The 12,310-nt window shown below is 36.9% G+C and overlaps 1 non-coding gene across 1 annotated transcript; it reads right to left on the bottom strand.

Moving 5' to 3' along the window:
- Positions 1 to 11,596: 11,596 nt before the first annotated feature.
- LOC123324190 lies at positions 11,597 to 11,700 on the bottom strand. The gene has a single exon (XR_006539680.1). It is a non-coding gene; the product is annotated as a U6 spliceosomal RNA (small nuclear RNA).
- Between the last annotated feature and the right edge of the window lie 610 nt (positions 11,701 to 12,310).

Here is a 12,310-nt window from a genome sequence, read left to right as displayed (position 1 = left end):
TTGAATTATGTACACTCAGTTTGTGTGCACAAACATGTACGTGTGTAGGTTTATACATACGCAGGTATTCAGATGTATTAATAGAGTGGACATATAATCTATCCCCCATGCAATAGGTTGACACTATTTTTTTTTTTTAATGCTGAGGACAAAAGAGTGGCCAGCAATCAACTAGGGGAAGGGGTGGGGACTGGACAGAGTGTCAGAAGCATACGAAACACCCTGTGTAATGGTGTAGAGATCAGTATGGGTAGGCTGCTATCTAGGAATATGAGATAGATATGGAGCCAAGTGTGCAAGTTGCAGAGGAGCAAAGAGTAGACTGGTACTGCTCAGGTCCCACTGAATTTAGCCTTCCTGAAAAATTTGTATTTTAACTCAGGGTAATGTAATTAAATCCTGAATCTACCCTTCTGGGGTCTGTGACCTTGGTCAAGTCCCTTGGCTTTGGTAGTATCGGAAGTTTGTTAGTTTTGCCTTCAGTATTAACTCTCCCTCCAATACTTTAAAAAAAAAAAAAAAAAAAAAACCTAAGGAAGTGAGCTGTTTTTCTAAAGGCCTGCACATAATAGGTATACCCAGGAAAGCTGGTGGGTTGGTGAGTGCCCAGGGCTCTGTAGTAAAGAAGGACAGCATCTCAGGCTTATTATTCAGCCATGACCACAAAAGCCAGCTTAGACCTGTGCCCATCACCTTGTACTGGCAGCTGAGAACACTGTAAAAGCAATAACCAGGATGGAAAATTCCATCTTCCAAGTTCTTGAAAAGCCTATTCCCTGGAGCTCCAGTGAAATGGGAGAATTTTGTTTGTGTGATTCTAGGCAAGAGAAGTATGTTTTTTTCTGGAGGAAGAGGAATAGTTTATGATTAGAAGGATATTTCTTTAGTTTTGGGGGGGTTTTTTTGAGATATAATTGACATATAACAGTTTCAAGTGTACAGATTATTATTTGATATTTATATATATTATAAAATGAACACCACAGTAAGTCTAGTCAATATCTATCACAGTTTTTTTTCCTTGTGATCAGAACTTTTAAGACCCACTCTCTTAACTTTCAAATATTTGATACAGTATTAACTATAATCACCATACTGTGCATCACATCCCTTTGACTTATTTATTTTATAATTGGAAATTTGTACCTTTTGATCCCTTTCACCCATTTTGCCCACCACCTATTTCCCACCCCCCACATTTGGCAGCCACCATTCTGTTCTCTCTCTATGATCTGGGTTTTGTTTTGTTTTGTTTCATTTTTCAGATTCCACGTATAGGTGAGATCAAAAGGTATTGGTCTTTATCTACCAGACTCACTTCATTTGGCATAATGCCCTCAAGGTCCATCCATGTTGTCACAAATGGCAAAATTTCCTTCTTTTTATAGCTGAGTAATATTCTATTTTCTTTATCCATTAATCTATTGACGGACACTTCGGATATTTCTATATCTTGGCTACCATACATAATGCTTCAGTGAACATGAGGGTGAAGATAACTTTTCAAGTTAGTGTTTTTATTTTTTCCCAATAAATACCCCGAAGTGGAATTTCTGGTTCATATGGTAGTTCTATTTCTCATAATTCTCTGATGTTTTGCATAATTATTATCAGATTAATAAAACTACTGAAAAGAGAACATTAGTCTCAGTTTGGATTCTCAAAATAGACAGCACTTTTGGTTACAAGGTCTTAACCTTTTTTTTTTTTTTAAATCTGAATAGTCATTTTTCTTTCTGATCTTTGTGTACTACCCAGTTGTTGCACATAGGTCACTCTGTGTCCTGTCTTAAACTATAATTTTCCATATGGAAGGGTGCCCACATTCAGTTATGACATCTTCCCATAGTTCCGTTCTGCTATTGATCTGCTCTCTCAGCATATTCAGCAGTTTATGGGGTGTGGTATGTATGTATGTATGTGTGTAGTATTTAATTTTAATTCTATCGTAGTTAACATACAGTGTAATATTCATTTCAGGTGTATAATATAGTGATTCTACAATTCTATATATTAATAAGTGATCATCATGATAAGTATACTCTTAATCTCCTGCATTTGCAAATATCTTCTCCCATTGAGTAGGTTGTCTTTTTATTGTGTTGATTGCTTCCTTTGCTGTGCAGAAGCTTTTTATTTTGATGTAGTCTCCATAGTTTATTTTTGCTTTTGTATCCCTTCCCTCAGGAGACTTATCTAGAAAAATGTTACTATAGATGATGTCAGAGAATTTACTGCCTGTGCTATCTTCTAGGAATTTTATGGTTTCAGATCTCACATTTAGGTCCTTAATCCATTTTAAGTTTATTTTTCCATATGGTGAAAGAAAGTGATCCAGTTTCATTTGTTTGCATGTAGATATCCAATTTTATCAACACCATTTGTTGGAGAAACTGTCTTTTTCCCACAGCATATTCTTGTCTTCTTTGTCAAAGATTGATTGACCATAGATTTGTGGGTTTATTTCTGAGCTCTCTATTCTGCTCCATTGATCTATGTGTCTATTTTTGTGCCAGTACCATACTGTTTCAATTACCACAGATTTGTAGTATATCTGCAAATAAAGAAGAATAAAACCTCCAGTTTTATTCTTCTTTTCAAGATTGCTTTGACTATTCTAGGCTTTTGTAGTTATATACAAATTTTAGCATTGTTTCTTCTAGTTCTGTGAAAAATGATGTTGGTATTTTGATAGGGATTGCATTAAATATGTAGATTGTTTTAAGTAATATGGACATTTTAACATTATTTGTCCTTCAATCCATGAGCATGGAATATCATTCCATTTGTTTGTGCTATCTTCAATTTCTTTCATTAATGTTTTATAGTTTTCAGAGTATGAAAAGTCTTTGAGTCTCTCACCTCCTTGGTTACGTTTATTCCTAGGTATTTTATTCTTTTTGTGCAATTGTAAATGGGATTGTTTTCTTAATTTCTCTTCTACTTCATTATTGTATAGAAATGCAACCCATTTTTGTATATTAACTTCTTACTTTGCAACTTTACTGAATTCATATATAAGTTCTGATAGTTTTTTTTGTGGAACCTTTAAGGTTTTCCATGTATAGTATCACATTATTTTGCAAATAGTACAAGTTTTATTTCTTCCTTAACAATTTGAATGCCTTTTATTTATATTTCTTGTCTGAATGCTGTGTCTAGGACTTCCAGTACTATGTTGGATAGAGGTCATAAAAGTGGACATCCTTGTCCTACTCCTGATCTTAGGGAAAAAGTTCTCAGTTTTTCACCATTGATGTATTAGCTATGGGATTTTCATTTTGGCCTTTATTATGTTGAGATATGTTCCCTCTAAGCATACTTTGTTGAGGGCTATTATCATGTATGGATGTTGTACTTTGTTAAATGCATTTTCTGCATCTATAGAAATGATCATAGTGTTTTTATCCTTTTTCCTATCGATGTTATGTATCAGACTGATTGATTTGTGAATATTGAACCAGTCTTGCAACCCAGGAATAAATCCCACTTGATTGTGGTAAATTATTTTTTAATGTATTGTTGGATCCAGTTTGCTAATATTTTGTTGAGGATTTTTGCATCTGTGTTCATCAGAGATATTGGCCTGCAGTTCTCTTTTTTTGGTAGTGTCTTTACCTGGTTTTAGTACCCAGATAATGCTGGCCTTATAAAATGAACTTGGAAGTTTTCCTTCCTCTTCTATTTTTGGAGTACTTTGATAAGAATTGGTATTAATTCCTCTTTAAATGTGTGGTAGAATTCACCTGTGAAGCTTCCTCTTGGATTTTGTTTCTTGGGAGATTTTTTTAATTACTGATCCAAATACTGATTACTGGCAATTGGTCTGTTCAAATTTTCTATTTCTGTTTCAGTTTTGAAAGTTTATAGGTTCCTAGGAATTTACCCGTTTGTTCTGTGTTGTCCAATTAGTTGTAATATAATTTTTATAATATTCTTTTGGGGGGGTTATTTTTATTTTTTTAAATTTTATTTTATTACGTTATGTTAGTCACCATACATTATATCATTAGTTTTTGATGCAGTGTTCAATGATTCATTGTTTGCGTATAACACCCAATAATCCATGCAATATGTGCCCTCCTTAATACCCATCACTGGGCTAACCCATCACCCCAACCCCTCCTCTCTAAAACCCTAAGTTTGTTTTTCAGAATCCATAGTCTCTCATGGTTCATCTCCCCCTCTGATTTCTCCCCCTTCATTTTTTCTTCCTACTAACTTCTTTTTTTTTTTTTTTTTAACATATAATGTATTATTTGTTTCAGAGGTACAGGTCTGTGATTCATCAGTCTTACACAATTCACAGGGCTCACCATAGCACATATACTTCCCACTGTCCATCACCCAGCCACCCCATCCCTCCCACCCAGCCACCCCCACCACTCAAGCAACCTTCAGTTTGTTTCCTGAAATTCAAAGTCTCTTATGGTTTGTCTCCACTCTGGTTTCATCTTGTTTCATTTTTTTTCCTCCCTTCCCCTATGATCCTCTGTCTTGTTTCTCAAATTCCTCATATCAGTGACATAATATGATACTTGTATTTTTCTGATTGACTTATTTCACTTAGCATAATACCCTCTAGTTCCATCCATGTTGTTGCAAATGGCAAGATTTCATTTTTTTGATAGCTACATACTATTCCATTGTGTATATGTATATATATACCACATCTTCTTTATCCATTCATCTGTTGATGGACATCTTGGCTCTTTCCATAGTTTGGCTATTGTGGATATTGCTGCTATAAACAGTGGGGTGCACATACCCCTTTGGATCACTACATTTGTATCTTTGGGGTAAATACCTAGTAGTTCAATTGATGGGTCATAGGATAGCTCAATTTTCAAATTTTTGAGGAGATTCCATACTGTTTTGCAGAGTGGCTGCATTACCTTGCATTCCTACCAACAGTGTAGGAGGGTTCCCCTTTCTCTGCATCCTCTCCAACATCTGTCATTTCCTGACTTGTTAATTTTAGCCATTCTGACTGGTGAGAGGTGGTATCTTATTGAGGTTTTGGTTTGTATTTCCCTGATGCTCAGTGATGTTGAAAACCCTTTCATGTGTCTATTGGCTATTTGGATGTCTTCTTTGGAAAAATGTCTGTTCATGTCTTCTGCCCATTTCTTGATTGGATTATTTGTTCTTGGGGTGATGAGTTGATAAGTTCTTTATAGATTTTGGATACTAGCCCTTTACCTGATATGTCATTTGCAAATATCTTCTTCCATTCTCTCAGCTGTCTTTTGGTTTTGTTGGCTGTCACCTTTGCTTTGCAAAAGCTTTTTATCTTGATGAAGTCCCAATAGTTCATTTTTGCCCTTGCTTCCCTTGCCTTTGGCAATGTGTCTAAGAAGTTGCTGCAGCTGAGGTTGAAGAGGTTGCTGCCTATATTCTCCTTGAGGATTTTGATGGATTCCTGTCTCACACTGAGGTCTTTCATCCATTTTGATTCTATTTTTGTGTGTAGTGTAAGGAAATGGTCCAGTTTCATTTTTCTGTATGTGGCTGTCCAATTTTCCCAACACCATTTGTTGAAGAGACTGTCTTTTTTCCATTGGACATTCTTTCCTACTTTGTTGAAGATTAGTTGACCATAGATTGGGGGTCCATTTCTGGCCTCTCTATTCTGTTCAATTGACCTATGTGTCTGTTTTTGTGCCAGTACCATACTGTCTTGATGATTACAGCTTTGTAATAGAGCTTGAAGTCCAGAATTGTGATGCCACCAGCTTTGCCTTTCTTTTTCAACATTCCTCTGGCTATTCGGGGTCTCTTCTGGTTCCATACAAATTTTAGGATTATTTGTTCCATTTCTTTGAAAAAAGTTGATGGTATTTTGATAGGGATTGCATTAAATGTGTAGATTGCTCTAGGTAGGATTGACATTTTCACAATATTTGTTCTTCCAATCCATGAGCATGGAACGTTTTTCCATTTCTTTGTGTCTTCCACAGTTTCTTTCTTGAGTATTTTATAGTTTTCTGAGTACAGGTTCATTGCCTCTTTGGTTAGATTTATTCCTAGGTATCTTATGGTTTTGGGTGCAATTGTAAATGGGATCAACTCCTTAATTTCTCTTTCATCTGTCTTGTTGTTGGTGTATAGGAATGCCACTGATTTCTGTGGATTGATTTTCTGTCCTGCCACTTTATTGAATTCTTGTATGAGTTCTAGCAGTTTTGGGGTGGAGTCTTTTGGGTTTTCCACATGAAGTATCATGTCATCTGCAAACAGTGAGAGTTTGACTTCTTCTTTGCCTATTCAGATATCTTTTATTTCTTTTTGTTGTATGATTGCTGAGACTAGGACTTCCAGTACTATGTTGAATAGCAGTGGTGATAGTGGACATCCCTGCCATGTTCCTGACCTTAGGGGAAAAGCCCTCAGATTTTTCCCATTGAGAATGATAATTCACTATGGGTTTTTCATAGATGGCTTTTATGATATTGAGGTATGTACCCTCTATCCCTATACTCTGAAGAGTTTTGATCAAGAAAGGATGCTGTACTTTGTCAAATGCTTTTTCTGCATCTATTGAGAGGATCATATGGTTCTTGTTCTTTCTTTTATTAATGTATCACATGGTTTGATTTGAAGATATCAAACCAACCATGCAGCCCAGGAATAAATCCCCCTTGGTCATGGTGAATAATCCTTTTAATGTACTGTTGGATCCTATTGGCTAGTATTTTGGTGAGAATTTTTGTATCCATGTTCATCATGGGTATTGGTCTGTAATTCTCCTTTTTGGTGGGGTCTTTGTCTGGTTTTGGGATCAAGGTAATGCTGGCCTCATAAGACGAGTTTGGAAGTTTTCCTTCCATTTCTATTTTTTGGAACAGTTTCAAAAGAATAGGTACTAATTCTTCTTTAAATGTTTGGTAGAATTCCCCTGGGAAGCCATCTGGCCCTGGGCTCTTGTTTGTTGGAAGATTTTTGATTACTGCTTCAATTTCTTTAGTGGATATGGGTCTGTTCAGGTTTTCTATGTCTTCCTGGTTCGGTTTTGGTGGTTTATAGGTCTCTAGGAATGCATCCATTTCTTCCAGATTGTCTAATTTGCTGGCATATTGTTGCTCATAATATGTTCTTATAATTGTTTGTATTTCTTTGGTGTGGGTTGTGATCTCTCCTCTTTCCTTCATGATTTTTTTATTTGGGTCCTTTCTCTTTTCTTTTTGATAAGTCTGGCCAAGGGTTTATCAATCTTATTAATTCTTTCAACGAACCAGCTCCTAGTTTCATTGACATAGTCTACTGTTCTTTTGGTTTCTATTTCATTGATTTCTGCTCTGATTATTATTTCTCTTCTCCTGCTGGGTTTAGGCTATATTTGCTGTTCTTTCTCCAGCTCCTTTAGGTGTAAGGTTAGGTTGTGTATCTGAGACCTTCCCTGTTTCTTGAGAAAGGTTTGTATTGCTATATACTTTCCTCTTAGGACCACCTTTGCTGCATCATTAGGATTTTGAACAGTTGTGTTTTCATTTTCATTTGTTTCCATGAATTTTTTTTAATTCTTCTTTAATTTCCTGGATGACCCATTCATTCTTTAGTAGGATGCTCTTTAACCTCCATGTATTTGAGTTCTATCCAATTTTCCTCTTGTGATTGAGTTCTAGTTTCAAAGCATTGAGGTCTGAAAATATGCAGGGAATGATCCCAGCCTTTGGGTATCAGTTGAGACCTGATCTGTGACCTTCGATGTGATCTATTCTGGAGGATGTTCCATGGGCACTAGAGAAGAATGTGTATTCTGTTACTTTGGGATGGAATGTTCTGAATATATCTGTGAAGTCCATTTGGCCCAGTGTGACATTTAAAGCCTTTGTTTCCTTGTTGATCTTTTGCTTAGATGATCTGTACATTTCAATGAGGGTGCTGTAAAGTCCCCTACAATTATTGTATTGTTGTTGATGTGTTTATTTGATTTTGTTATTAATTGGCTTATATAATTGGCTGCTCCCATGTTAGGGGCTTAGATATTTACAATTGTTAGATCTTCTTGTTGGATAGACCCTTTAAGTAGGATACAGTGTCCTTCCTCATCTTATTCTAGTCTTTAGTTTAAAATCTAATTTGTCTGATATAAGGATTGCCACCCCAACTTTCTTTTGATGTCCATTAGCATGGTAAATGGTTTTCCACCCCCTCACTTCCAATCTGGAGGTGTCTTTGGGTCTAAAATGAATCTCTTGCAGACAGTATATTGATGGGTCTTGTTTTTTTCTTTTTTTCTTTTTTTTATACTGTGTCTTTTGATTGGGGCATTTAGCCCATTTACATTCAGAGTAACTACTGAAAGATATGAATTTAGTGCCATTGTATTGCCTGTAAGGTGACTGTTACTGTATATTGTTTCCATTCCTTTCTGGTCTATGTTACTTTTAGGCTCTTTCTTTGCTTAGACTACCCCTTTCAGTATTCTTGTAGGGATTGTTTGGTGTTTGCAAATTCTTTTAGTTTTTGTTTTTCTGGGAAGCTTTTTATCTATCCTTCTATTTTTAGTGACAGCCTAGCTGGATTTAGTATTCTTGGCTGCATATTTTTCTCATTTAGTGCTCTGAATATATCATGCCAGTGCTTTCTGGCCTGCCAGGTCTCTGTGGATAGGTCTGCTGACAATCTAATGTTCTACCATTGTAGGTTACAGACCTCTTGTCCTGAGCTGCTTTCAGGATTTTCTCTTTGTCTCTGAGAGTTGTAAGTTTTACTATTAGATGTTGGGGTGTTAACCTATTTTTATTGATTTTGAGGGGGTTTCTCTTTGCCTCCTGGATTTTGATTCCTGTTTCCTTCCCCAATTTGGGGAAGTTCTCTGCTGTAATTTTCTCCAGTATACCTTGTGCCCCTCTCTCTTTCTTCTAATTCTGGGATCCCAATTATTCTAATGTTGTGTAGCTTTATGGTATCACTTATCTCTCAAATTCTGCCCTCGTGATCCAATAGTTGTTTATCTCTCTTTTTCTCAGCTTCCTTATTCTTCATCATTTGGTCTTCTATATCACTCATTCTCTCTTCTACCTCATTTATCCTAGCAGTAGTCTCCATTTTTTATTGTACCCCATTAATAGCCTTTTTGATTTTGACTTGGTTAGATATTAGGTTCTTTTATTTTTCCAGAAAGGGAATCTCTAGTATCTGCCATGCTTTTTTCAAGTCCAGCTAGTATCTTTATAATTGTCATTCTGAACTCTAGTTCAAACATCTTACTAATGTCCATATTGATTAGGTCCCTGGCAGTTGGTACTGCCTCTTGTTCTTTTTTTTTTTTTTGAGGTGAGTTTTTCCATCTTGTCATTTTGTCCAGAGGAGAATAGATGAATGAGAGAACAAAATGCTAACAGGGTAACAATGACCCCAGGAAAATATGCACCAAACAAATCATAAGAGACCCAAAACCGGGGGGAAAAGAAAGGGGAAGAAAAATAAAAAGACTATTTTTTTTAGTGAATTGATCAGGGCCACACACTAGATTCTGGGTGTATTTTGGTCTGTTAGGAGAAACTGCCTCCCAAAATTTTAAAGAAAGAAAAACTTATATATGTACAAAAATAAGGGTAAGTATGATGAAAGGATGGAATATGATATAAAGATGAAAATTATAAAAGATTTTATAAATGGAATTGATAAGAAGGTTAAAAAAAGAAAAAAATTAAAAATAAAAAGGGAGAGAATGTGATCAGGCAGGAGACTAGAACAAAGCCATACACTAGAGATTTAGGGTATATTTTGGTCTGTTAGAAGAAACTGTATCCCAAAATTTTAAAGAGAGAACAACTTATATATACACGAAAAATAAGGTTAACTACAATGAAGGGATAGAATATGACTCTAAAAATGAAAACTAAAAAAGATTTTAAAAAAAGAATCAATAGATAAGGTGTTGGTTGTAAAAGGGAGAAAGAAAAATTCAAAAAAATATAAAAAAAGAAAGAAAATTTTAAAAATTAATTTTGGAAGACTAAAGAATCATGGGGGGAAAAGCCATGAATTCTATATACTGTATTCCCCTCGTGCTGGAGTTCTGTCTTTCTCATTGATCGGTAAACTTGGTTTTGGCAGGCTGTTCTTGCTGATCTTCTGGGGGAGGAGCCTGTTGCAGTGATTCTCAAATGTCTTTGCCCTAGCCAAAATTGCACTGCCCTTGTCAGGGGCCAGGCTAGGTAATCAGCTCGGGTTTGCTCTTGGTAGCTTTTCTTCCCTGCAAGCTTTCTGTAGAGCTTTGGAGAAGGAGAATGAAATTGGCGGCCTCCCAATCTACCCCCCAGAGTTGCTGAGAACTTGGGGCCCTACTCCTCAGTGAGCCCCCAGAGTAAAGCAGTCAATCACTCCTGTCTCCCCAGTCTCTGGCCCCACTCTGTTCTCACCTGGTCTGTGACTGAGCATTTCTGTCTCTGGCACACGACCCCGTGTGGAGTCTCCAAACCCAGCAGATTCCTGCGGCGGGCTCCTGCACTGCTCCTCCCAGGGGAGAAAGAGGAGTCACCCCGGACCTGCTGCTTGTTGGGTCTCTGCTGGAAGAGCAGTGGCCCAACTCTTCCGTGGATCACAGTTTATGGCAACCTCGAGCTGACAGCCCTCCTCAGCTCCGTCTTTGCAGCCAGCTTCCCCACTCTGATACCTGGGAGCTCTGCCACACTCAGGCACCACTGGTCTTTCTGTGACCCTGAGGTTCCCGAGACCACACTGTCCCAGCGAGGGGTTCACCCCCCACTTAGCCACTGGAGCACCGTCCCTCAGTGGAACAGACTTCTAAAAGTTCTGATTTTGTGCTCCGCTGCTCTATCACTTGCCAGAAGCAGCCGATGGAGGCCCCTTCCCCTGCCGTCTATCTTCCCAAATATCACCTCAGATTCACTTCTCCGCACATCCTACCTTCCAGAAAGGAGGTCGCTTTTCTGTTCATAGAGTTGCTGCTATTCTTTTCTTCAATCTCCTGTTGAGTTTGTAGGTGTTCAGAATGTTTTGATCCCTATCTAGCTGAATTCCTGGGACCAGACAACATTTAGGTCTCCTACTCCTCTGCCATCTTGCTCCTCCTCCCCCTATAATATTCTTTTATAATCCCTTGTATCGTTTGTTATTTATCCTCTCTAATTTCTGATTTTGTATATTTGGGTCTTTTGTATATTTTGTATATTTGGGTCTTTTCTCTCTCTGTTTCTCTCTCTCTCTCTCTCTCTTTAGGAGTCTGGCTAAAGATTTAGCAACTCTTGATCCTTTCAAAGAACTACATCTTAGTTTCATTGATCTGTTCTATTGTTTCCTTAGTTTCTAGTTTACTTCTTCTCTAATCTTTATTATTTCCTTCTATTGGTTTTGGGGTCTGTTTGTTCTTCTTTGCTAGTCTTTTAGGTGTGAGGTTAGATTGTTTATTTGAGATTTTTCTTGCTTCTTGAGGTAGGCCTGCATTGCTATAATTTTCCCTCTTAGATCAACTTTTGCTGCAGCTGAAAGATGTTGAGCATTGTGTTTTCATTTTCATTGGTCTCCATGTATTTTTTATTTTCTCTTTGATTTCTTGGTTGACCCATTCATTGTTTAGTATTATTTAACCTCCACGTATTTGTGTTCTTTCCACATTTTTTCTTGTGGTTGATTTCTAGTTTCATAACATTGTGTCATCCCTATGCAGGGGCCATGCTAAATCTTCTCTGTATCATTTCAATTTTAGTATATGTGGTACCAAAGCAAGTAGTCTCATTTCTAACATCATGATTGGTAGAGATGCATGGAATGACTTCAGAATTTTTTAAATTTGTTGAGGCCTTTTTGTGTCCTAATATGTAATCTACTCTAGAGAATGTTCTATGTGCCCTTTAAAAGATTGTGTATTCTGCTGGAATGTTCTAAATATTCTGTTAGATCCATCTGGCACAATGTGTCTTTCAAAGCCACTATTTCCTTGTTTTTTTTTTAAGTTTTTATTTAAATTCCAGTTAGTTAACATACTGTGCAATAATAGTTTCAGGTGTAACTATAGTGAACCCACACTTCCATACAACACTTAGTGCTCATCACAACAAATACACTCCTTAATCCCCATCACCTATTTGACCCATCCCTCCACCCACCTCCTCTCTTGTAACCATCAGTTTGTTCTCTATAGTTAAGAGTCTATTTCTTGGTTTGTGCCTCTCTCTTTTATCTCCTTTGCTCATTTGTTCCATTTCTTAAATTCCACATATAAGTGAAATCATATGGCATTTGCCTTTCTCTGACTGATTTATTTTGCTTAGCATAATATAGCATAATATTTTCTAGTCCAGCCATGTTGTTGCAAATGCCAAGATTGCATTCATTT

The sequence above is a fragment of the Neomonachus schauinslandi genome, chromosome 2 (assembly GCF_002201575.2).
Source record: "Neomonachus schauinslandi chromosome 2, ASM220157v2, whole genome shotgun sequence".
NCBI classification, from domain to species: Eukaryota; Metazoa; Chordata; class Mammalia; order Carnivora; family Phocidae; genus Neomonachus; species Neomonachus schauinslandi.
This window is presented reverse-complemented; position numbering and strand designations above follow the sequence as displayed.